Consider the following 23,175-nt stretch of genomic DNA (forward strand, 5'->3'; position numbering starts at 1 on the left):
AGTCATTGAGACTGCTGATGTGTGTTTTCTTGGGCAGGGGGACTATAATGGAGGACTTCAGGCATGGTGGGACAGTAGACTGGGCAAGAGACTGGTTGAAAATCCTGGTAAGGACTCCAGCCAGCTGGTCCGCGCAGTCCTTCAGAACGCGTCCAGAGACACCATCGGGTCCAGCAGCTTTCCTGGGGTTGACGGTCCTCAGTATGCTTCTCACCTCTTGCTCCTTCACGGTGAAGCTGAAGCTGAAAAGATACATCAGAGAGCTAAATGAGGAAAAGCTTGGCATGTTCTTAAGATTTTGCACTGGCTCAGATGTGTTATGTAGAAACAATATCAAAGTTGATTTTACCAGTCAAACTACTTACACAAGAAGGCAGATTGCACATACCTGTGGGATGGTCCTGGAACTCTCTGCAGCTATGACCATTTTCCTGACTTTCTGAGTGAATTTAACTCAATTCTCGAGAGCAACATCTGGATAATGGATATTGTGTAATCAAGCCTGAATTTACTGGACTCTGTTGCGCTGATATGCCCGGAGAAAAAGAGCGCGTTTGAGAACATTTCACTGTCCCGACGCACGGTAGCGAGGCGGATTGAGGACATCGCGGGAAACTTGGAGCTTCAGCTGAAGAGCAGAGTGGCTGACTTTGACTGTTTCTCTCTGGCGTTGGATGAGAGCTGCGATATACGTGACACCGCCCAGCTACTCATCTTCTTACGTGGGATAACTGCAGAGTTTCAAATCACGGAGGAGCTGGCAGCCATGCGATCAATGAAAGGGACAACCACTGGACAGGACTTGTTCAGAGAGGTAAATGCATGTTTGGACATGTTGGAACTGAAATGGGACAAACTTGTAGGTGTGACAACAGATGGCTGTCCAAATCTGACTGGAAAAAATGTTTGACTTTTAAAGAGAATGCAAGATAAAATGACAGAAATTAACCCTGTGCAGAAGTTGACATTTTTGCATTGTATTATACATCAAGAGGTGCTGTGTAAGACAGTGTTAAAAATGAAACACGTTTTTGATGTTGTCACCAAAACAGTTAACTTCATCAGAGCGAGAGCATTAAATCACAGACAATTTGTTGCAATTTTGGAGGAAAATGAGATTGAACATGGTGACATAAGATATCACTGCACTGTTAGGTGGCTCAGCCTTGGCAAGGTGCTGAAAAGTGTCTGGGACCTGAGAGGCCAGATTCAGGATTTCTGTGTTGACAAAGGTCATGACGTCCCAGAACTTTCAGATGAAGACTGGGTGGCAGACCTTGGATTCGCTGTGGATGTGACTGCACTAATGAACCAACTAAATGTCAAACTGCAGTCAAAGGGGCTTTTTGTGCATGAGATGTACAGTGCAGTGAAGGCTTTTATGAGAAAGTTGCAGTTTCTCTCAAGCCAAGTGAAGGACAATAATCTGACACACTTGCCAACACTAAAGGAAGCCAAAAGACCAGAGGGTCACCTCCAAAAGTACTCAACCATGCTAGAAGCACTGCATGCAGAGTTTTCAAGGCGATTTCAAGATTTCAAAACTCTTGAGAGTGAAATGCATGTGATTTCTTCTCCCTTCAACTGCATTGTGGATGATGCACCAAGTGAAGTTCAGATGGAACTCATTGAGCTGCAGTCTGATATGCTCCTTGCAGAGCGTTTCAGGTCAGTGTCACTGCTGGACTTCTACTCCTCCCTTAAAAAGGAGAACTTTCCACTACTGAGGAGGCATGCTCAGAAGATCCTAGTCCTCTTTGGCTCTACCTACCATTGTGAACAGGCATTTTCAGTTATGAAGTTCAAAAAATCCAAACACAGATCCTCTGTGACTGATGACCACCTTCAGCTGTTCTTCGCATTGCCACTTTAGACATTCAGCCAGATTTTAGTGCCCTTGTTCAAGCCCAGAACAGACTGGATTATTCTCACTGAAGAGGTAACATGGATGGAAAACATTAAAAGTTATCGTTTGTTCCACGATACATATCAATACTGATGTATTGCTCTATTTCTATAAATTTGTTAAGTTTGTTGTTGTTCATTTTTTGGGGAGATTAACAAGTTAAAAACTGATTACTGTGATGGTATGTTCCCCCTCTCAGGTTGCTATGTTTTCATTTTCAAGCCAAGCCAAGTCACATCTAGTCAAGTCAGTTCTTAGCTTTGTCAAGTCTTATAGTTCATCTTAGCGATCATCACGCTGGTATAGAGTAGTTGGGCATGCAGGAAGAAGAATAAACCTTCCTGTAATGAAGCTAACGCTAGGTCAACGTGTATGTCTCTTCTATTCTTACCACAGGTCAGTAAAAAGAGCATCTAAATAAATGCTAATTACAGATTATAATCGAAAATGTTGTTTTGAGATGAATTTTGTCATGGGGAAGTATGAAGTGTAGTAGAGAGATTGTGGTTGAAAGAGTAGATCATTATTGTCTAACAACTGGCAATGCTAACAGCTTTGAACCGTCAGTGCGGAGGGGAGGGGTAACCAGCCCAAAACATCTGAGGAGTAGTCAGACTCGACCCTGAACCTAATTTATTATATCTTTAATGAAATAAATTTAATGCAATATGTTATTCTGGTTTATAACGGTTGTTAAATGCAGATTTCTGATTAATGCTGAAACTAGAAATGCTTGATTGTAGGAGATATAGTGAATATTTAGATTTATGGATGTACAAGTAATGCAAGTTTAACTGATGGGAAACGTACATTGTTTTTAGTTTTGATTATCCTGTAAATATGATTATATGTTACAAAGAAACTATTTTATAGAGTAATAGACATTACAGAGTTTTCATAAATGTTCAAAGGTGAAGTTAAAGGGAGATAAGAATATTGTGTTTTCCTTTAGAATGTGACAGTTAAGTAACTGATGAAGTGTACAAGACCGATAATATAATAATCAGAGTGGCCTTTTCTTGTGGCCAGTCTAAGGCACACTTGTGCAATAATCATGCTGTCTAATCAGCATCTTGATATGGCACACCTGCGAGGTGGGATGGATTGTCTTGGCAAAGGAGAAATGCTCACTATCACAGATTTGTGAACAATATTTCAGAGAAATGGTTATTTTGTGTATGTGGAAAATGTTTCACATCTTTGAGTTCATACCATAAAAAATGGGGGCAATAACAAAAGTGTTGCGTTTATATTATATTATATTATTATATGGTCAGTGTATATATAATACTATTAGTAAACTATTAGTGTTTGTTACTTATGTTTATTAGTTACATGTTTATTTGAACATTATTGTTTATGCACTGATGATTAAAAACTACACAGTGAGATTACATAAATATACTTTTGTATTAACAGATGAGGCGTTCTATTACAAAGACAGAAAGCAGCATTGTATGTCGCTTGTATGTCGTGCTCTGCTGTAAACCGTGCAATGGGGGGAGCATGGCATTTTTAAAAGGCGCTGCTGGCTCCGTACGAAGCGCGTGCCACGTAAAAAACAGCTTGCTTAATGAACTCGTATTTATCAGGCGAGAACTGCAGAGCTGATAGCAGAAGGAGACACGCGGGGCAGCTTCAAAAAACACGCCGGTTGTCCAGAGTGATCCTCTGCAGGGGATTTGACATGCCGCGGGGCAGAAAGCGACTTTCTGATGACAGAGAGTTTGCGCTTGGTGAATTTTAACACGCGTCTGCAGTGACGTATGTGTCAGAGGATATCCGATTGGCCAATCTGCATGTCAATCGAGTCAAGTACTTCTCGGTGAGGATTTTGATTGGCTGGTGGATTTTTAAGAAGTACTTTTTTTAAAAAAAAAATCTTTTCTGGCCCGCGATGTACCCTTTTGTCCTTGAAGATCAACCGGTCGATCGCGATCGACGTAATGAGCACCCCTGTTCTAGAGTTTTCGACTGTATATTTTCTGCTTGTTTATTTTTTTATCTTTTCTTCCCTGTATATTTTGGGTTTATTTTTTATCTCTCATCTTATTTCCATGGTCCTGCTACTACAACCAAATTTCCCTTTGGGGATTAATAAAGTTGATCTTGAATCTTGAATGAGGTTTGAGGGTAAACACTGTTTTTTTCAAGGAAGTTGTTCATGATGCACATAACTTTAAGAATTTGGTAAAAACACTTGCAGAAAAGCACCAATACATGGTAGCTTACGGTCTCAGTGCTTCAGGATTCTTTAGACCTCACCAGCAGACATCTCATGTCTCATCTGTTTTGGCATTTATGCTTCCAAATGTTTCCAAGACTTACATTGAACAAATAACAAAAAGCAGTGTTATTAACAGCACATCAAAGGTTTGCATTGATGGAACTGATTGTATTTTGGGAATGTGTTTGTCTGTGGGACAAGAGGGGACTGCCAAACTACTGCAGGCTTGAACAAGTGTACCTGGTTAACAGTAGTGTTTTCTTTCTTTGCTAAGTGCACACATCACACTAAATTGAACACCTGAGATCCTGTGAACTTTTCCCCAAGAATTTGGCTGTTCATACCCCAGCAGAGCTTAGTGACAAAACACCTCTCTGCACTAACAACATCTATGGAAAATTGCTCTTGACGCCCAAACGTTTCATATTGTTACACTGAAAGTTTGTTAAAGCCCAAAAACAGCTGTCTTTCTGAGGTGGGCAGAGCAGACTAGTTTGTAAGTTCATGGACACCCCCCCACACACGCGTAGCATTTGGCTTTTTTATCCCCTTCGTTCAATAGTGAAGAGATGCTAAAGTGTTTATGTGTTATGTATTGTGAACATGTCTATGTATGTGTATGTTACCTTCAGTATCCATAAGAGTAAACACATCTTAGTATTCCTATAGGAATCTCAAGATGTCTGCTCCCCAGAAGCATGTGTTGCGGAATTTTGTTAAACGGGAAACCGCCCTCAAACTAATTCTAAATGAACGACCAAAGTCAGTTGAGGAGTTAAGACATTTTGCAGGAGAGGTTCGAGTCAAGACTGGATGGGGACTTTTGTCTGCATTATGAGGATCCAGACTTGTCTTCTTTGTCTTCTTTTGGATACCAAGAGTTACCAGAGAAAAGCACATTGAGAGTTGTTAGAACCAAAAATGACACCTCATCCATTGGATCTTCTGACACAGACATACTGCCACATGCCCCTGCTGTGCATCGCCAGAAGAGTTGGCCTGATGAATTTGTTGTGACGTGTTTTGGTTATGAAATGGAGCATGTACTAGCAGAAGGAAATCATGCTTGTGAAAAATCAGGAAAATTGCTGAAGTTAAAGGAGATCGCAGAAGAGTGAAATCCTTAAAAAAATGGCATAAACAATGTACGGTTTTAAACCATACCCACATGAAATGGAATTGGCAATGGCTGCTCAAGCTTTGACAGCAGCTCACCAATCAAAATGACGGCAGGTGAAGATGGGGAGTTGTATTGTCACATAGGGTACAAGGTTGCCTCTTATCGCAACCCTCTGGCCAAAGCTAGGGTTGCAGAAGAAGCCATCAACACAGGGAGGCGAAACCGAAACAACCCTAACAATGACCACTCTCATCAAAACATCAAGAAAGTTCGAAAAGCAGAGGTCAACTACATCATGAAATTGCCCAAGGATCAAACACCAGCAACTCTGGAAAGGATGAGAGAAGAAATCATGCATGAAGTTGAGAATGCAGAAAGAAACCAGTCAGTCATAGCCAAGCCCATGAATACAACCAATGCTCTTCATTGCCAAGAAATTGTTGGGGCTCTTGTAGCTCCATAAGTGAGAAATGTCATGGACAAGACAGATGGCCACCCCTACTTATGGAGTCACAGGTAAAAATAAATATGAGATGGAGATTTGTAAACAACTGTAAAAAGCAATTGTGTAACTTGCCTTATGTAATTAAAAAATGACTTTGGGCCTTTTACCTGAAGTGGATTATGCTATGAATGGCATATGATGTCATGTCACTAGAAATAGCCATCTAGAAAAGATATAATTTTATTATTTCTTAAAATACCTCAAATACATATTGGAAGTGTTTGCTCTGCATTTGCTTTAATGGTAATGGATATTTCTTTTTGTTCTTTTAGGAACAGTGTGAGGTGAACTTTGTGAAAACTTGGCAATTGTTCTCCTTGCACTTCCTGTTTATCTTCGTAAAGATGCCTTCAACTTTTTCAAGACCTATACTTTAAGTGTACGTGCCTCTCTGTCAATGTTTTGTCTAATAATTCAACTAAAACACAATATCATTCAAATAACAGAAGGAAAATGAGGACTGGTTTATATAATTCTGCAAACTGACGAGTAGAAAATACAAAGTCAAAATGAAATGTAAAGTATGACGGATTAACTATTAAAGTCTCACTCTTACTATATATTTTTCTATTGTAAAATCGTTTCCTATGGTCTTTTAATAATGATGATGCCGTTTTTAGCCAAAATGAAAAAGCATGTCGTCTTTTAAAGACATTTTTCTCAGCATTACTGTAATTTTGGCACTACAAACCACACCTGAAATTAAGCTGCATCTGCTCAATTTAAAAAGAAAAAGATAATTGTACATATGTAGACTGCACTTCTTTAAAAGCCACAAATGTGTATGTTGTAACAAAGTAGGGTTGGGCGATGTCCCCCTAATTTGGCCGTTGACGATGTTTGCTGTCAACCATCGGGATGGACGATGACATCGTCGGGGGGGGGTATTTTTACATTTTTCGTTCTTATATAACTGCTATTCGTTATTTTGGTTTTTTCATTTTATTTCCCAAATAATGGTTAATCCGCGATGATCCAGTATAAACTGAGGGAAGTGACTTTAACATAAAAAGTAACAAGCAAGATAGAAAATTAGTGTAGTCGCTCCCGCACTTAATTAGTGAAGTGGACCGGGGGAGTGCGGACTTACAGCTTTGTGTTTGATGGGAAGGGGGGGGGGGGGGGGGTACATGAGCGGTATGTGTGGGAGATTTAAGACTGCGCTCCGTCCCGCAGCTCTAGGGGTACAAGCAACCGAACTCAGAACCGGGTCTAAACGTGTGTCTGAGCACAGCTCGGATCGTCAGCACACAGCGGTTTGAGCATCAAAGCATAAATGTCGCTCAGTCCTTAGAAAACATTCAATCACGTGGATTTGTGTTTCCAGTCATGTCCCGACTAAATAAAGGCTGATGTTATTCTTACACGTTTACGTGCAGCGCCACCAAAGCTAATGTTGTTAGCCCGTGTTAGCATACTGCTAATCATGGCTCCGTTCAGAAAAAGCACTGACCACACGGATTAAAATTCAAATGATGAGCGAACAGGTGTTTGAAGATAACCGTAACATTATTAAAAGCACGTTTAGAAGATCATCTCGTATTTTACCGAGCTGACATGTCAATATATATAGCCGCTCGGTGCTGTTATCGTTTTGTATTGAATTGTTACATTCAATAAAGTTTGGAAAAAAAGCCGCTCGGCGGAAGTTGTATCCCCTTCCGGTTTTCAATTGCGCATGTGCGAATACTGCGCATGTGCGAATGATTTATTCCGACCGAAATTGTGACCTTACTGAACGTTTTTATATTCTGAAAACATTTTTCTGGGCCCATCTACACGGTTGGATTCTAATCCGACCATTGATCCCATCAAGATATTTTGTACATGTAACCGCGGCTTATGGTGTCGACGCGCAACGTGGCGGGGGCGTGGCATCACGATGGTGGTCTCTCCATCGGGATGTCAGTCACCCATCACGATGGACGATGATATCGTCCATCGGCACAACCCTATAACATAGGGTAATTACACTACAAACAGTGCCTTTTTAATTGCGCTGCTATGACAAAGATCAGCGTAGTAAAACGTCAAAATAAACGTAAACGTGTTTTGATATTCTATGATTGAGATTTTATTGAATTTGTTTATTTGTACTTTGTAAGCAGGAGTGATTTTTAATACTTTTGAAAATGACATTGAAGGTAAAAGGCAATCATCAGGGAGAAGATGTGTTACCTTTTACTTTGTCTAGAAATTGCAAAAATTCTGCAGAGCTCCTGCCCGCTCGCTGCAGTTGCGGGAGGCAAAGGCCACTCCGGTGGCGAGTGAGACTTTCGCAGTACTCTGCAGAATTTCTGCAATTTTTAGACAATGCTGCTCCTCGTTGTTCTTGAAAATTATCCACCTCCAAAATAAAATAATGATTGGTTTCCTCATTATTGCATTTCTTATAGTTTACCACAGTGGGTCCTCTCCTCCACACTGCAGCCATCTGATATAAAGTCATCTTCTGGCTAATTTTAAAATAAAAGATCGCTGTTTTTCAGAAACTACAATTAATTGCCATACTTTATCTTTTATTCAATACAATCTCAATCAGAATAAATAGTAAAACAAGTTGAAGTTAAGCTAATAGTCCCAAGATAACATTAGGGGAACAAAATCAATGGTGAGCAATTATGAAGCTATGCAGCTGCACAGTTTTGAGGCAGATGCCAGGTCAGACGAGGAAAACAAAAACGTAGATGAGGCAGGTTAGTAGAAGTGGAGACTTTAGCTTGCCCATATTGCTGCATCACAAACCATAGCTTTTTCAAACAGCACATTTTCATCTGCTCCACATTATTTTATAAATGTTCTCCATTTTCAGGAAAATCATAAAGAACATGTTAAAAACACAATTTTAATTGGAATGGGTCTTTAAAGCATCACGAGTATATTAAAAGCTAACATACAATTTTAGCAAGCTTAAAATGTGTAGCTTAGTTCCAATCCAAGTAGAAAATGAGACTATAGTGTAATAAATATCTTTGAGGGCCATGTTTTTATGTTTTCTAGTCTCCAGTTGGTTTAGACCTCAAAGACACTTATACACAGGTATAAAAAGTTTTTTTTTCATATATACTTGAAGTTTATATGTAGTTGTAGCACTCTCATATTGCATCTTTTTATTGCACTTTTTCTTAAACCTGTTGAAATTTGTGCATTTTTGAAAAGAGCACATTGTTTATTAAAATATTTTTTGAAGCAATCACTATTGTGTGGCTTTCATGTTTGATTGTTTTGTTTTTTTAATCAATGTTAGCTTATAAAAAATTGAAGTTGGGCAGTATCAATATCTCTGTTTTACAATGCGTTTCTAGTTGCAAACATTTTAAGGTGAAGAATTGTAAATATTTTGAGTACTACACACATTTAATGAGTTTGGTAATTTTCAAAACGTTTGAGTTCATCTTACATATTTTATGAGTTGAGTAGTCATAAATAAATAGTTGGTTAAAATGTATTTATTTTTGTTGGAAAATACAAACTTTTAGTAAATAGACTCTTAATTATAAATTGAGGAATATTAATATTTATGAAATGAAATAATACAAATTTAAGCCAACTGAAAGTAATTTTATTTATAAATGTTAACCTAAAAATCTTAACATAACTTAAAAAATATTTTGTAACAAATTACACAATAATATTTAAGTTCTGTCAACTCATTAGGGTTTACAGTGTACTTGAACACATGCTGCCAAGGGTGGTGTTAACGTAGCTTAATTGAAATCAAGCACTAAAATGGACTCTATATTGTTTGGATATGGCCTGATAGCTCTTCCCTCATCATTTGACAACAAAGTTCTCCTAATTGAGGTTCCTAATTTTCATACTTTTTCTTTTTTGTAATCACAGCTATTTCTTTGACTCTATAAAGTATACCACCCAAAGTTGTCCTCAATACACAGAGAAAAGGGGCCCAAGGAATTTAAGGAAAAGACTTGCAAATAAGAAATAAGTAAGAGAAGCAACAAACCGGCAATGAATACTGGAGAAGATCTATCTTAAGTAGCAGGAGAGTTGATGAGGAGAGTGCCAACAGCTGGGTCCAATCTGGAGAGGATGAGCAGAGAAGGGAAGGGGAAAGGAGAGGACTCCCACGAGTACCATGACAGAAATAACATTATTGCTGTGTCCGAATTCCCACCCTAATCCCTAACTACTAAAACCCTATCTAGTGTGGCACTATATAGTTATCTGGATTTTAAAAGCAATTTGGACCCCCAATGCTCACTATTTTTCTCTTTTGGGTGTTGTTCATATGGTGCTTGACAAGAAAACAAAGTGGCGCATTACCGCCACCACCTGGTCTGGAGACGAACTACTTCTAATTAACGCAAATTATGACACCTATTTTCCAAAGTAAAAACCTAAAAAATATGAACATTGTACGAAGACTATTTATGAATCTGCGGTGTTCTGATGATGGAAAATGTGTCTGTCTTATAAATAATAAAATTACAAACACATTGGTGTAGATTTAATGTATTTGTTCAGAAATAAACCACCAAGTTATTAGTCCATGGGAATGTTTATTTATTATTTTCGTGACGCTGAACGATTTACGGGCTTGTGCGAGGAGGCGTTTTTTCTGTATTTTTCCTTTCTACTTTACTGAAAATGGCTTTGAATATGAATCTGTCCGTGTTCCTGTTGGCAATATTTCAACCGTTTTTCGTGAGATCAAACCAAAAACGAGCTCATATGGAGCACAGAGCAGCAAGAAGAAGACAGATTTCCTCTGGCTGCCCTAGCCAGACATGAACAACTTGTGAGTTAAACCTAAAGTTTTTTTTAGTAAAACGTAAGCATTTGTTAGTAATTGTGCAAGAGTTTATTATTCTTTTTCAACACTGGAGTATGAGTTGTATAGTCTAAATACGTGTAACAGTCTTGTGAGTTCAGAGAAAGTTTTTGCATTTCTTCTTCAGAGTCAAACCATATCAGCCTTCAACACAAAGGGTTCTATATCAGTTTATTTAGAAAAAAAATTATAGAACACTTGTTTTAAACAAAAATACTTTCATTTTTAAAAATTAATATGAAGATACAAAAACCAGCCAAAAAAAACATGAGATTTTTCAGCATTCATAAATACTTCATAAACTAAAATGCAAGCCATCAAAATAAATACAACCATTAAAAAATTAGATTAAATTTCCTAAATGAAATGATCAATGTTGCATTTTACAGGGTCTTCCACGTCTCTTCTACTTTGCCAAAATAAAGGTGTCTGTCCTGGCCCTCTAGGCTGATGGTCAGTCCGACACAAGAACGGATTTTCGGTTGACCCGCAGGACCATCGAGCATCTGGTGGAGCAGCTTCGTGTTCCTCAAACTCTGGGGTGGGCACAGGAGACTGAGGTCCTGGTGTTTCTTTTCTGGCTGGCGTGTGGCACATCTTACGGTGTGGTAGCCAGGGCCTTTGACATGCCACGGGTCTGTGTGTGTCGTTGTCCACAGGACGGCAGACCGCATCCTCCAGCTGATGAGCAGGGTCATCTGGCTTCCCAGTGTGAATGAACTACCATAAGTCGCCTCTGGTTTTGAGCAGCTCGCTGGGTCTTCCGCCTTCCAAAAGGTCGTGGGGAGCATCTATGGCTTCCACATAAGAATAAAGGCCCTAAAAGAAAATGCAGCTTGTTATTTTAACAGCTTTTTTTATTCCATTCAAATACAGGCTGTGTGATTCTAATGCCAAATTTCTAGATGTTTCTGTTGGTAATCAGGGGTTCTATGTAAAAACCCAATTTATGTAAATCAAACATACCCACCTGAAGGATCCTTTTAGGTGATGGTGGGCATCACTGCAATGCACATCCCATCATGCTGCTGACACCCTACAGGGAACCCCTGAGGAATAAGTTTGAGGCCCGTTACAACCGGCACCACTCCAGGGAACCATCTGTGGTGGACAAAGCATTTGGCATGATGAAAATGAGGAGAAGAGCAATATTTCTGGGGGCACTGGAAGTAAAACCAATCTTTGCAATGAAAATCATTGCCTGCAGCGCCATCCTGCACAATCTGTGCATCAGTGCGGGAACTGCTTGGAGCCACAGATGTTGAGCCACAGTAGGACGACACCAGGAACCAGCAGGACGAGCAAAGTGGCATCCGTCCGTGAAGACAAATGTCTGGTTTCCTTTCAGCTCCAACTTTGACACAAATGGCTCTAGAAGACCATGATTATTGTTAACATGTATAGAAATAAATGGTGACATATAAAACGATATTGTAAACATGTACATTTGATGTTTATATGAAAATCCTTTTGAGATTGTTAAAAATGTCTCAGATTTAAAATAATAAATGTAAATAATTCATTTTTGTTCATACATTTATTGAACAAATTGCAAAAAACCACAGCGACGTTACATTTTTGAACAATATTTTCAACTCAAGTAAGCTTAACAGACTCTTCTGTCGCTCTTCCTCCCTTCTTGCTCTTTCCTCCTCTCTTCTGGCTCTTTCAACGAAAACCTTTACCCCAATATGACAACGATTAACAGTTTTATGATAAATGAACACAAATCTGAGCAAGTGTGATCACTCCCATCCGGCACGAGCTTTCCTGAAAACAAACAGGCTATTTTTCTCCATCCACAGATGGATCAGATTTTCCTCATCCTCGACTGTCCCAACATATATAAACACATTAAAAAAATATGTTAATAACTTGTGACTACGGTTAGAACTCACTCCTTTTTGATGTAGTATCTACAGCGTTTGTTTTTAGCCTTCGACGCTAATTCGTAGGGGTGTGTATTGGCAAGAGTCTGGCGATACGATACGTATCCCGATATGCACCCCACGATACGATATGTATCCCGATATTTTACCGAAACATATTTTCTGTTTTTTTTAATATGACTTTGAAGAAACTCTACCTGAATTTTAATGTCTTCCGATGTAATAAAATGGTCAAATTCAGTTTATTTAATGATCACAATGTTAAGCACTGCAACTGTATCTCATATATAAGTTGCGTTTACCAAAGCAAATTCATAGTGCTTTTATTTTGGTAAGTTAAAATATAGAAAGGGAACAGTCAACCTTGTCTAATTTCCGTAACAAAATATTTTTCAGTGTAAGAAAAAACAAAGAATGAATGTGTCTTAACCAGTGGCGGTTTTTGATATGGGCGATGTGGGCGGTCGCCCAGGGCGGCACTTCATAGGGGGCAGCATTTGCCGTGCCCGATGCGTTACACATGATGTGCTGCCATATTCAAAGAGGAAGCTTGGAGCTTTTAATTTGAAATTGCTTCAGCTGCCGACACTTAACGCTTTTATATTGACACAACAGACTCTTAAGAATGTCTTCATCCTATTTCCTCTTCACACTCATAGTGCAAAAAAAAAAAAAAAAAGATTAAATAACTCAGAGTGAAACAACGTAAAACAGGCACATGAAAAGGAATTAGGCAGAACATACACCTGTGCTCAACCCAATTTCGACAAAAGCAGGCAATGGGGATTATTTCCCATAATTCCTTGCTCCGACACAGCAGACCCGACGCGCACGTGACCACCGCCCTCTGCTGCAAGACGCTTGCGGCCACACCTCTTTGCGGTAGTCTTTGGAACATAAGTCAAAAAACTCGAGAGGGGGGCGCAACTCGCCGGTGGCTGGCTGAATCACACTAACAGGTGATTGGGAGTCTTTTTCTATCTGACAATCAATTTTGGGCTGCAGCTGCGCCTCCCGTCATAGAGACGGAGCCGCGTGTGTCAGAGGGAAGGGGAGGGGTGGTGGGCGCAGACCATTTTTTTTGGATTGAGTTTTTTTGGAGGATTTCTACTGTTGGTGTTGCACAAATTTAGGGGAAATGCCAAATATTTTTGGAGTAATCCCACTGATGAGTTCTATGATTTAGTCTTTAATGTTTTATAAGACCTAAACATATTAATCAAAATAAGTTTTTTTTTAGATCTAATCCCTCTGATATGTTTCACAAAGACACACACAGGACGTCACACATTAAGAAATTATTGCTAAAAATGAAGCAGGAGTCCAGCTCTAAAAAAAAATGCTCTAAAAAAGATAAAAGAGCAAAAAAACAAAACGGAATTATTTTATTTGTAATTTCTGATTAATATTTCCAGGCTTTCTTTGTTTTGTTCTGCAGCATGTTCATATTTGTATAATTTTGACGGAATATATTTCTATGGAGAGCAAAATATTACAAGTTATTTAAGGTTTAACTTGAGTAATTCTGGATTAATGTTCCTGTTTGTATTCATATTTATGTTCAAAAAGTTCAGTTTAAAAGGTTTAAAAGTTTAGCTTTAGTGTGTTCAGTAAATGTTTATCTTCTTCGGGCCAAAACCTTAAGCGGGTTTTTAACTTAGGCCCCTGTGTGACTGAGTTTGACCCCCCTGTAATACCAGTCTAGAAAATTAATGCATTTTTGTGTAAAATGGCTAAATAGAAGGGGGGGGGGGGGGGGGGCTGGGGGGGTTACTCGCCCAGGGAGTAAGTTAGTGTAGAACCGCCACTGGTCTTAGCCAATAAGTTTCTACTGATTCTTTCCAGAAACAATAGAGTATGATGATGAGGCAGCATGACAGAACAAAGAAAGTTGCTTTAGTGTGATAAAGGTGCTCTGTTTACATATCTGCTCTGCTGCACCTTTGCCTGCAGCCGCGCTTCTCACACGTGGAAGTGGCTAGTACCGCTCCTCGTGACAATCTGACGATGTCGGCCTTTTTTTCAGAGCGTTGTACACATCCCTGTGATCCATCAGGTCGCTAAACTAGAATCTGTTGCTGGGAGGTTCTGCAGAACTTTGGCCCGCTTTGCCGATAGGCTAATGCGCAAAGCATTTTAGCCAATGCTATGCGCATTAGCCTATTAGCCGCTGCCGTGCTCCACTCGTATTTATCTGAGCCGCTAAAAAACACAGCAATCCACGCTTTTAAATTTTACTGGCAGTAACATGGCACAGAGTTTTTGTTTGGTATCCATCCCAAGTAAAACGAAGTAGTTCATGTCTCATAACAACAAAACAAGCTGCCTCTGGCTGCGATCTTCCTGTTGTCTTGTGTGGCGTGGTGCTGCTCAAAGAGGCTCCGTGTGCTATGCTGCGATCTAGTGGTCGGAGGGTGAAGTGGACAACAAGAGTCAAACACTGAAGGACGCTCAGAAATAATTAAATAAATATCGTCCTGGCAGCATTTTGAATAGATACAAGTATCGCCAAATGAATTATCGTGATATTTTCCCGAATCGTTTTTTTCTCACACCCCTACTAATTCGCGTTAGCGTTAGCTTTAGCATTACTGAAATTGATGAGCTTCAAAACAACTTAAGTTGTCGATTGAGTTATATACATATCACACATAACAACATATTACACATGTCATATTACATATTTACAAATATATTTTTTAAGAGATACTTGATACTTCCTAATATACTTACATTATTAAGTCATCTTCCTTGTGCAACCGTCCGCCATTTTGGAATAATTCAAACGCAATGCATTGTGGTCCATACGCAATGCATTGTGGTCAATCTTCGCCAATCGAGTGAGCATCGATACACACTGGTTTTTCGCAGAGACTTCTGGGAAGTTTCTAGGGCACTGGATTTTGGAACTGTAGATTCGGACAGACCTACAAAATGGTGACCGCACTATATACTGCACTATATACTGCACTATATAGGGGTTTGGGGGGTAATTCGGATACAGGGTATAATACACATAAAAGCTCAAAAAAAATTAATTTGCATGTTATAGGCCCTTTAAATTCTTAGTCCCACAGTAAACCCATAGCTATGGTGAGACAATCTTCATACTGGTTTGTAAACGCCTATTTGTTTCTAGAAAATACTGATGTGCAATTTTGTCCTTTGCCCCAGGATGGTGACAATGAGTGGCCAAAAAAAAGACCACATCTTAAACTATTTAAGAGTCATTCCACGAAAATGGGACAGTTGGTGTCCCTCTCGTACTTCAAGCTGTATTTAATATAATTGGTCATCAAGGTTTATATTCAAACAGCTTAATATGGACAATGAAATCAAAATTTTAATACTTCTTTACAAAAAAAGTGAAAGTATGTGTTTTAATTCAAAATAATATTTGTTTTTAAACATACACCATCAATCTTGTCATGTCCCTCATGACCTTAATTAAAGTTTACATCGCAAATACCAAACAATTTTGTTATAAAAAGTCAATAATTTTTACACAAATCTTATGTTTTTTCTTACGCTTTTGATAGCAATGATTTTTTTGTTTTAATATTAATATTAAGTTGTTATTTCAAGTAGTTTTAGTTTTGTCCCTGAGTAACGCCTCAACCCTGTAACACAACGATTTCAGCCCTTATATAAAAATGATATGATCCATGATTGTATAGACACCAGGAAGTGACCTGCCACAACCTTCTGCCACATTTCAGGCTGCACACATAAAGATGTAAAACTGTAATTTTTTTTGTGAAGAATCAACAACAAGTGGAACACAATCATGAAGTGGAATGAAATGTATTGGATATTTCAAACTTTTTAATCAAATAAAAAACTGAGATAGTGGAATGTAGCTGAACTACAAGATAGACTTGAAACTTTACCTCACCATGAGTTACTCATTTATGAAATTAAAAATAAATACAGAAAAGCTACCAAAGACAAAGAGTAGCAGGTTATTGCCAAAGTCATAACAGGAAAAATAATTAAAAATACTTGTTGCAAAATCTTGGAAGTGACTCACATGGATTCTCAAACAATAAAATTAAAATTCATGACAGTCTTCTTTTTGAAAGGAAGGGATCCAGCAGGTTTTCTGGATCGGTAAAAGAAAAATCAGGGGATATCCATCTAAGAGATGATGTGAGTAGAACCACAGGAACCGAACAAACACTAATGAGGAAAAAATTTTAAATGCAGAAAAGGTACTTCCTTGTGTTCATATGCAGTTGTAGTTGTTCTCGAATATTATTTTTATAAACATCTAGTGTTGCTGTGGGTATGAAATGAAAACGCTCCTAAAAACTCCCAGCTTTGAATTTTAGAGTATGGAATTACAAGTAAATCTGTATTTGTCCCTTCAACCCCGTCACCATGTTCAACCCTGTTATGCCTGTGTAACCCTCTCTTTGCTCCTACTGCTCCACAGGCGGGGCTGTCCACTGTGGTAGAGGGGAAATTTTTTTCTCAGGTTGGATGAAGGCTTGGGTCAAATTTTACCTATCAAGGTTTATAATATCCACCCCAAAAATTTCACACGACACGTACTGAAAATGATAACAAATGTATTAATAACAGACTTATACTCAACAGTTTCAAAATAAAAATTGTTCAGACATAAACCAAAGGGGAGTCAGAAAGTCCCTATGCATCACCAGTAGTGTTGGTGAGGAAGAAAAATGGAAAAATTAGATTATGCATTGATTATAGGAAGCTAAACGCCCGCACTATAAAAGATGCATATGCCCTTCCCAATATTGAGGAGGCGTTCTCAGCTTTGAGCGGAGCCAAGTGGTTCTCAGTAATGGACCTGAAGTCTGGCTACTATCAGGTAGAAATGGCAGAGGAGGATAAACATAAAACTGCATTCACATGTCCCTTGGGATTTTACGAGTTCAATCGCATGCCACAAGGTGTGACTAATCCTCCCAGCACTTTCCAACGTCTAATGGAAAAATGTGTTGGAGATCTTCATCTGAGTGAGGTCCTTGTGTTTTTGGATGACCTGATTGTCTTTTCTGAGACCCTAGAAGAGCATGAGCTCAGACTTTTAAGGGTGTTGCAACGCCTCAAGGATTATGGTCTGAAATTGTCACCTGAGAAGTGTCAGTTGTTTAAGACATCTGTGAAGTACCTTGGTCATGTGGTAGATGCTGAGGGAGTTCATACTGATCCAGAGAAAATCTCTGCTCTCAGAGATTGGCCTCGCCCTACAAATAGGGAGGAGTTGAAGCGCTTCCTGGGTTTCGCTGGATATTATCGCCGGTTTGTGGAAGGCTATTCCAAAATCGCCAAGCCTCTCAACGCTCTCACTGCTGGATATAGTTCAGCTAGAAAGAGAGGTAAATTATACAAGCGTGAGAGGCCTAAGCACACCGTGCAGCCTCATGCCCCCTTTTATGCAGAGTGGACAGTTGAGTGTGAGTCTGCATTCAGGGCATTGATTGACAAGTTAACATCGGCTCCCATCCTGGCGTTCGCAGATCCCAAGCTCCCATATGTCCTACACACAGATGCTTCTTGTGCAGGCTTGGGAGCCGCTCTTTATCAAGAGCAAGGTGAAAAGCTCAGAGTTATAGCTTATGCTAGCAGGGGGTTGTCGAAAAGTGAGAGAAATTATCCTGCTCACAAGCTAGAATATTTAGCGTTAAAGTGGGCTGTTTGTGAAAAGTTCAAAGATTACCTGTATGGAACCGAATTTAAAGTCCTGACAGATAATAACCCACTTACCTACGTCCTTACCTCTGCCAAGCTAGATGCTGCTGGACACCGTTGGTTGGCAGCCCTGTCAACTTTTCGGTTTGACATCAAGTACAGGGCAGGATGCACCAACAGGGATGCAGATGGCCTGTCTCGACGGCCACAGGCTGCACCAGAGGAGGATGAGGGTTATGTGCAGGAGAGGGAGAGGATTAATGAGCTAAAAAGGTGCATCTTAGAGGGGGAGAAACATGAGATTTCGGCTGATGTAATCTCTGCAGTGTGTCAGTATCACGCTGTAAATCCACCTTGCCTCCCTGTCCTGGTGGAGTCGCTCGCCGTTGATGCTTCTTCATTGCCTGATCTTTTTGTTGACCAGGGTCAGACTACCCTACCGGGTATGACAAAAGAAAGTTGGCATAAAGCACAGAGAGATGACCTATCTATCAGAACAGTAATTTCTCTGATAGAACTAGAACAAAAGCCAAGTCCCAGACATGTAAATGCTGAGCATCCTGAAGTAAAGCTCCTGCTCAGAGAGTGGAGCAGACTTGAGCTCAGAGATGGCATTCTTTACAGGAGATGTTCTGATAGAGGAGAGATGATCTACCAGCTTGTGTTGCCTGAGCAATACCGAGACAAAGCTTTAGAAGGCTTACATGACAACATTGGTCATTTGGGATCAGATCGCATGTTAAGTCTTGATAGAGCCAGATTTTATTGGCCAAAAATGAAGGAGTCTATTGAACGGAAATGCCACACTTGTGAAAAATGCTTCAGGAGGAAAGCTCAGATGCAGAGAGCTGCCCCAATGATGAACATCAAAACAACCTACCCATTGGAAATGGTTTGCATAGACTACCTGTCCCTTGAACCTGACAGCCATGACACTCGGAACATTTTGGTCATCACTGACCATTTCACAAAGTTTGCAGTCGCAGTACCAACAAAGGATCAAAAGGCTAAGACAGTTGCTAAGGCACTTTGGGAGAATTTCTTGGTTCATTATGGCTTATGTTTGGCAGGCAACCAACCCTTCCAATTGACCTCATCTTGGGTGTACAATCTTCAACAGAGACTCACAAGACCCATTCAGAGTATGTTCAGAAGTTGCGTTGCCGGCTTCAGGAGAGCTTCACATTAGCTGCTGAAAATTCTAAAAAGACTGGCGAGAAGAACAAACTCAGGTTTGATGCTAAAGTCAGAGCGGCTGAACTAGTTGAAGGGGACAGGGTCTTGGTAAGGAATGTCAGCATTCGAGGGAAACATAAATTGGCAGACAAGTGGGAATCAGAAATTCATGTTGTTGTGAAGCAGATTGACGGTGGGCCAGTTTATGTTGTTACGCCAGAGAATGGCAGTGGCCCCCGACGCACTCTGCATAGAGACCTGTTGTTGCCCTGTGGGTTTCTGCCAGTTAAAGAACCTGCAGAGCCAGAATCACTTCCACGCAAACACCAGAAGATGACTTTGAGAAACATTGCAGTCAAGAACCAGCATGTGGAATGTGCTGATTCAGATGGTTACTCAGAGAATGAGGAGGAAGAAAGGTTCTTCTGTCAGAGACCTTCACAGTTCATGACGTGTGGTCCTTATGTGCAGGAAATAGAATGCCCTCTAATGAGAAACTCTGTTCCTTTAAATCCAGAGACTCCTGAACTCAGGACAGAACTTGGACAAACAGGATTGCAGTCCGATCAGACGACTTGTGAGCAACCGACTGACACTAATGGGTTAGGACCAGACATAAGCAATGCTCTGGTGCAGCCTTCAGCTGAGTCAAGGGAGTATGTCATTGTGAATATTCCAGAGTGTGATCAGTCATTCGAAGTTGACCGGGACATCTCAAGTCCTGAGGAGAATGAAATCTCTCATTCAGGTGAACCCCCCTGCCCTGCTAGCCAAGACCTTGAAGAGGCTGCAAATGTCAGTCCTGAGAGTGAGTCAAGTGAGCCTAGGCGCTCTGAAAGGGTGAAACGACCCCCACACAAGTTCACCTATGATGAATTAGGGAAGCCCTTGATCCTCGCCATTAGCTCATTTTTTGCAAGTCTCGAAAATGTTGTCGCTCCACTATCTGGCAGCCCATGTACTGGTGGCTGGCATGCAGGGACTCATGCAGTTTAGAGGGGGAGAGTGTAACCCAGGTGGTGTGACCCCACTCTTCATATAGCACTTGGAGGTAGCCTGCTGTTGTTGGTTTGTGTTTATCAGAGGAAAAATGTTTTTTTTTCTAACAAAGTTAATGTTAACAAATGTTAACTAAGAGTAGTCATCTTAACTGTCTACCATCTTTGTTAAAAGTACATTGTTTTGCGTACGGATTTTATTTTTAGCTCAGAGTGATCATCTCACTCTTATTGAGATCTGTGTGGGATTGTTTTTTTGGAACACCGTGTGCAGTCACAGAGACGCAAACAGAACGTGGGAGCGAATAGCCAAATTGATATTGGAGTTTAAAGAAAGTAAAAACCTAGAAAGCTTTTTGATTTATGCTGGAGCTGTGCTTTTTGAAACTGCACTGAAGATTTTTTGACTTGTACAACGGATATCCTGGCTGGTTTTTTTGTAATCTTGTGCACGCGGCAACTCGGTTTAGCATGCTAACACAGCGATTTGAATAGCTGTAATAACTCACCAGGAAGGGAAAATGTTTCAGGTGGCTCGAGAACAAAGAAGGTATGTGGATTTGCTTTTCCTACCCTGACTTCTCCATAGACACACATTTTGTGTCCCGCTGGAATGACAACAGGCTTCCGCCCATGCAACTTTACTGGGCGAGTTTTAGTTGTTTTTCTATGAATAAGGCCAACATGTTGCAGAAGTGCACCAAACCTATCTGACCTCTTCCAGAGTGTAGGCCCCTCATGGTCTATTCCCCGCTGGTATAGCTGAAACAAGACATTAGTGCCAACTAATAAGGGTGTCCTGCTATTAAATTGACAATGTGGTACAATGAGGGCGAGAGTATTTAACTGTTCTTCCCTGCCAGTCACACTCTCAGGAAAAGTTAGGGGAACTTCAACATAACCTAAATAAGGCACAGGCTGCCCTCCAGCCCCCTCAACCTCAAGCAGATGAGAGATGGGCTGAATGGGAAGTGATGTCAGGAATGTGGCATGAAATGTTTCGGAAATAGTTGTGACCTGTGAGCCTGTGTCAAGAATGGACTTGCATCTTGTGTCTCCAATGAAGACTTCACAAATGCACCGAGGACCCACAAGCCCAGAAGGTAATATGAAATCCAGTCCATTACTGTGTTCACCAGTTTGAGTGTGAACTTGCTGTTGGAATTCATGAGTGGTTAGAATGGGACTTGGTTGATTAATTGCTTCTGCTCCTGGTCGCCCCTCAACAGGAGCATTTACAAGTTTAAAGATGCTTGGTGGCCTTTCTGTTGAGCCCAGAATCTCTCACGTTTGTCACGGAGTTCTTTGTTCTTTTTCTGGACAAGTTCAGGGTTGTGAGTGTTACCACAGTTTGCTGCGATGTGGCCGTCTTCACCACATTTAAAACAGAACCATGGTCTGGGTGCAGTAGGGGCTCGAGGTGCCGAACAAGGGCCTGCAACATGGATAGCCAAGGTTTCGCAATGTTGGGGTGATTCTTTATTAACAGAACTGCTTGGGGGTACTGCAGTTCTGATTTCATTTCTTTCTTTATGTATCAACTTCGCTACTTGTTTTTGAAGTTCTGCAACTTCTTTTTCAAGTTTGGAACTTTCATCCTGCCTCTTGGGAGTTGGAGCAGCAGGCTGCTCTGGAAACACTGGCATGCCCATCACAGAATGAAGATGTGAAGCAGCTTTAGTGCTTCCTAAATGTTTTCTCATTCGGTCCATTTTAGCTGCTCTCCGGTCCTCTTCTGTTCTCAGAAGCAAAAGCAACTCTGGGAATGATGGTGGACTGGCCTTTCGGTACTCAAGCTGGAGGCCCATAATCCCCTTACACCCAAACCGACTCTGTGAACTACATTCCTGGACATTATAGGGCGGTAGGACTGTTGAGTGCACTCAATTGAGGGTATTTTTGTGGGTTTTTTTGTTTTTTTTCTGGAGCTCCAAATTGCAATTTTCCCTGAGATCTCAGTGTTTTTTTTTAATTTATTTTATTTATTTATTTTTTTCCTGAAGTGGAAAAAAAGAAAGGAAAAAAATATCTGTAAATTGACAGAATTTCAGAATCCCCTTTGGTTTATGTCTAAACAATTTTTATTTTGAAACTGTTGAGTATAAGTCTGTTATTAATACATTTGTTATCATTTTCAGTACGTGTCGTGTGAAATTTTTGGGGTGGATATTATAAACCTTGATAGGTAAAATTTGACCCAAGCCTTCATCCAACCTGAGAAAAAAATTTCCCCTCTACCACAGTGGACAGCCCCGCCTGTGGAGCAGTAGGAGCAAAGAGAGGGTTACAAAAGTGGCGCCCAACGTGGGGCTTGGGCAATTTAAATCAAATTCCACCCCAAACAGTGTGTAAAGAAAACATTTTGAATATTGATAGTTCACAATTAGTTGAAAATGGATCTTTGTAACCAGTTTGATCTGCATGGGCATAGTTGCATTTATGTGACTGGCGTAGATGAAACAAATACTGATGAGGATATTGTCGATTTTTTCAAAGTTAATGGTGACATTGAAAAGGTAGTGAGAGTACCGGACGACCCAGATCATCCAAAAGGGCGAACTCTTATACAGTACTCATCTGATCGAGCAATATCCCAATTTGACCCTGCAAATCTTGGTGACTTACCTAGTCCAAACGATCCTGCTGTTAGTTGGCATGTCAAAACCATTCAGGGAATGTGTCAGGAGGAGCTTGGTCGAGAACTAGCCCAGAGATGCTTGGGTGAGCTGAGCACCCTTGCTGGAAATAGTAAAGCTGGATTCTGGAGTGTGCTTCTGCAGCAGCTGCAACTTGTTCATTCCGAGCAACCTGTCCCTCCACAAAGTCCTGACATTCAGCTTCAGCCCTCTGAGCATTATACTCCTGTACTTACTCATGACAGCATACCTCCAGGGCAAAGTC

At 40.3% G+C, this 23,175-nt stretch overlaps 1 pseudogene; it reads left to right on the forward strand.

Annotated features, from left to right (window-relative positions):
* Positions 1 to 312: 312 nt before the first annotated feature.
* On the forward strand, positions 313 to 1,873 carry LOC110015556 (annotated as a pseudogene).
* The last annotated feature ends 21,302 nt before the right edge of the window (positions 1,874 to 23,175 follow it).

The sequence above is a fragment of the Oryzias latipes genome, chromosome 9 (assembly GCF_002234675.1).
Source record: "Oryzias latipes chromosome 9, ASM223467v1".
NCBI lineage: Eukaryota > Metazoa > Chordata > Actinopteri > Beloniformes > Adrianichthyidae > Oryzias > Oryzias latipes.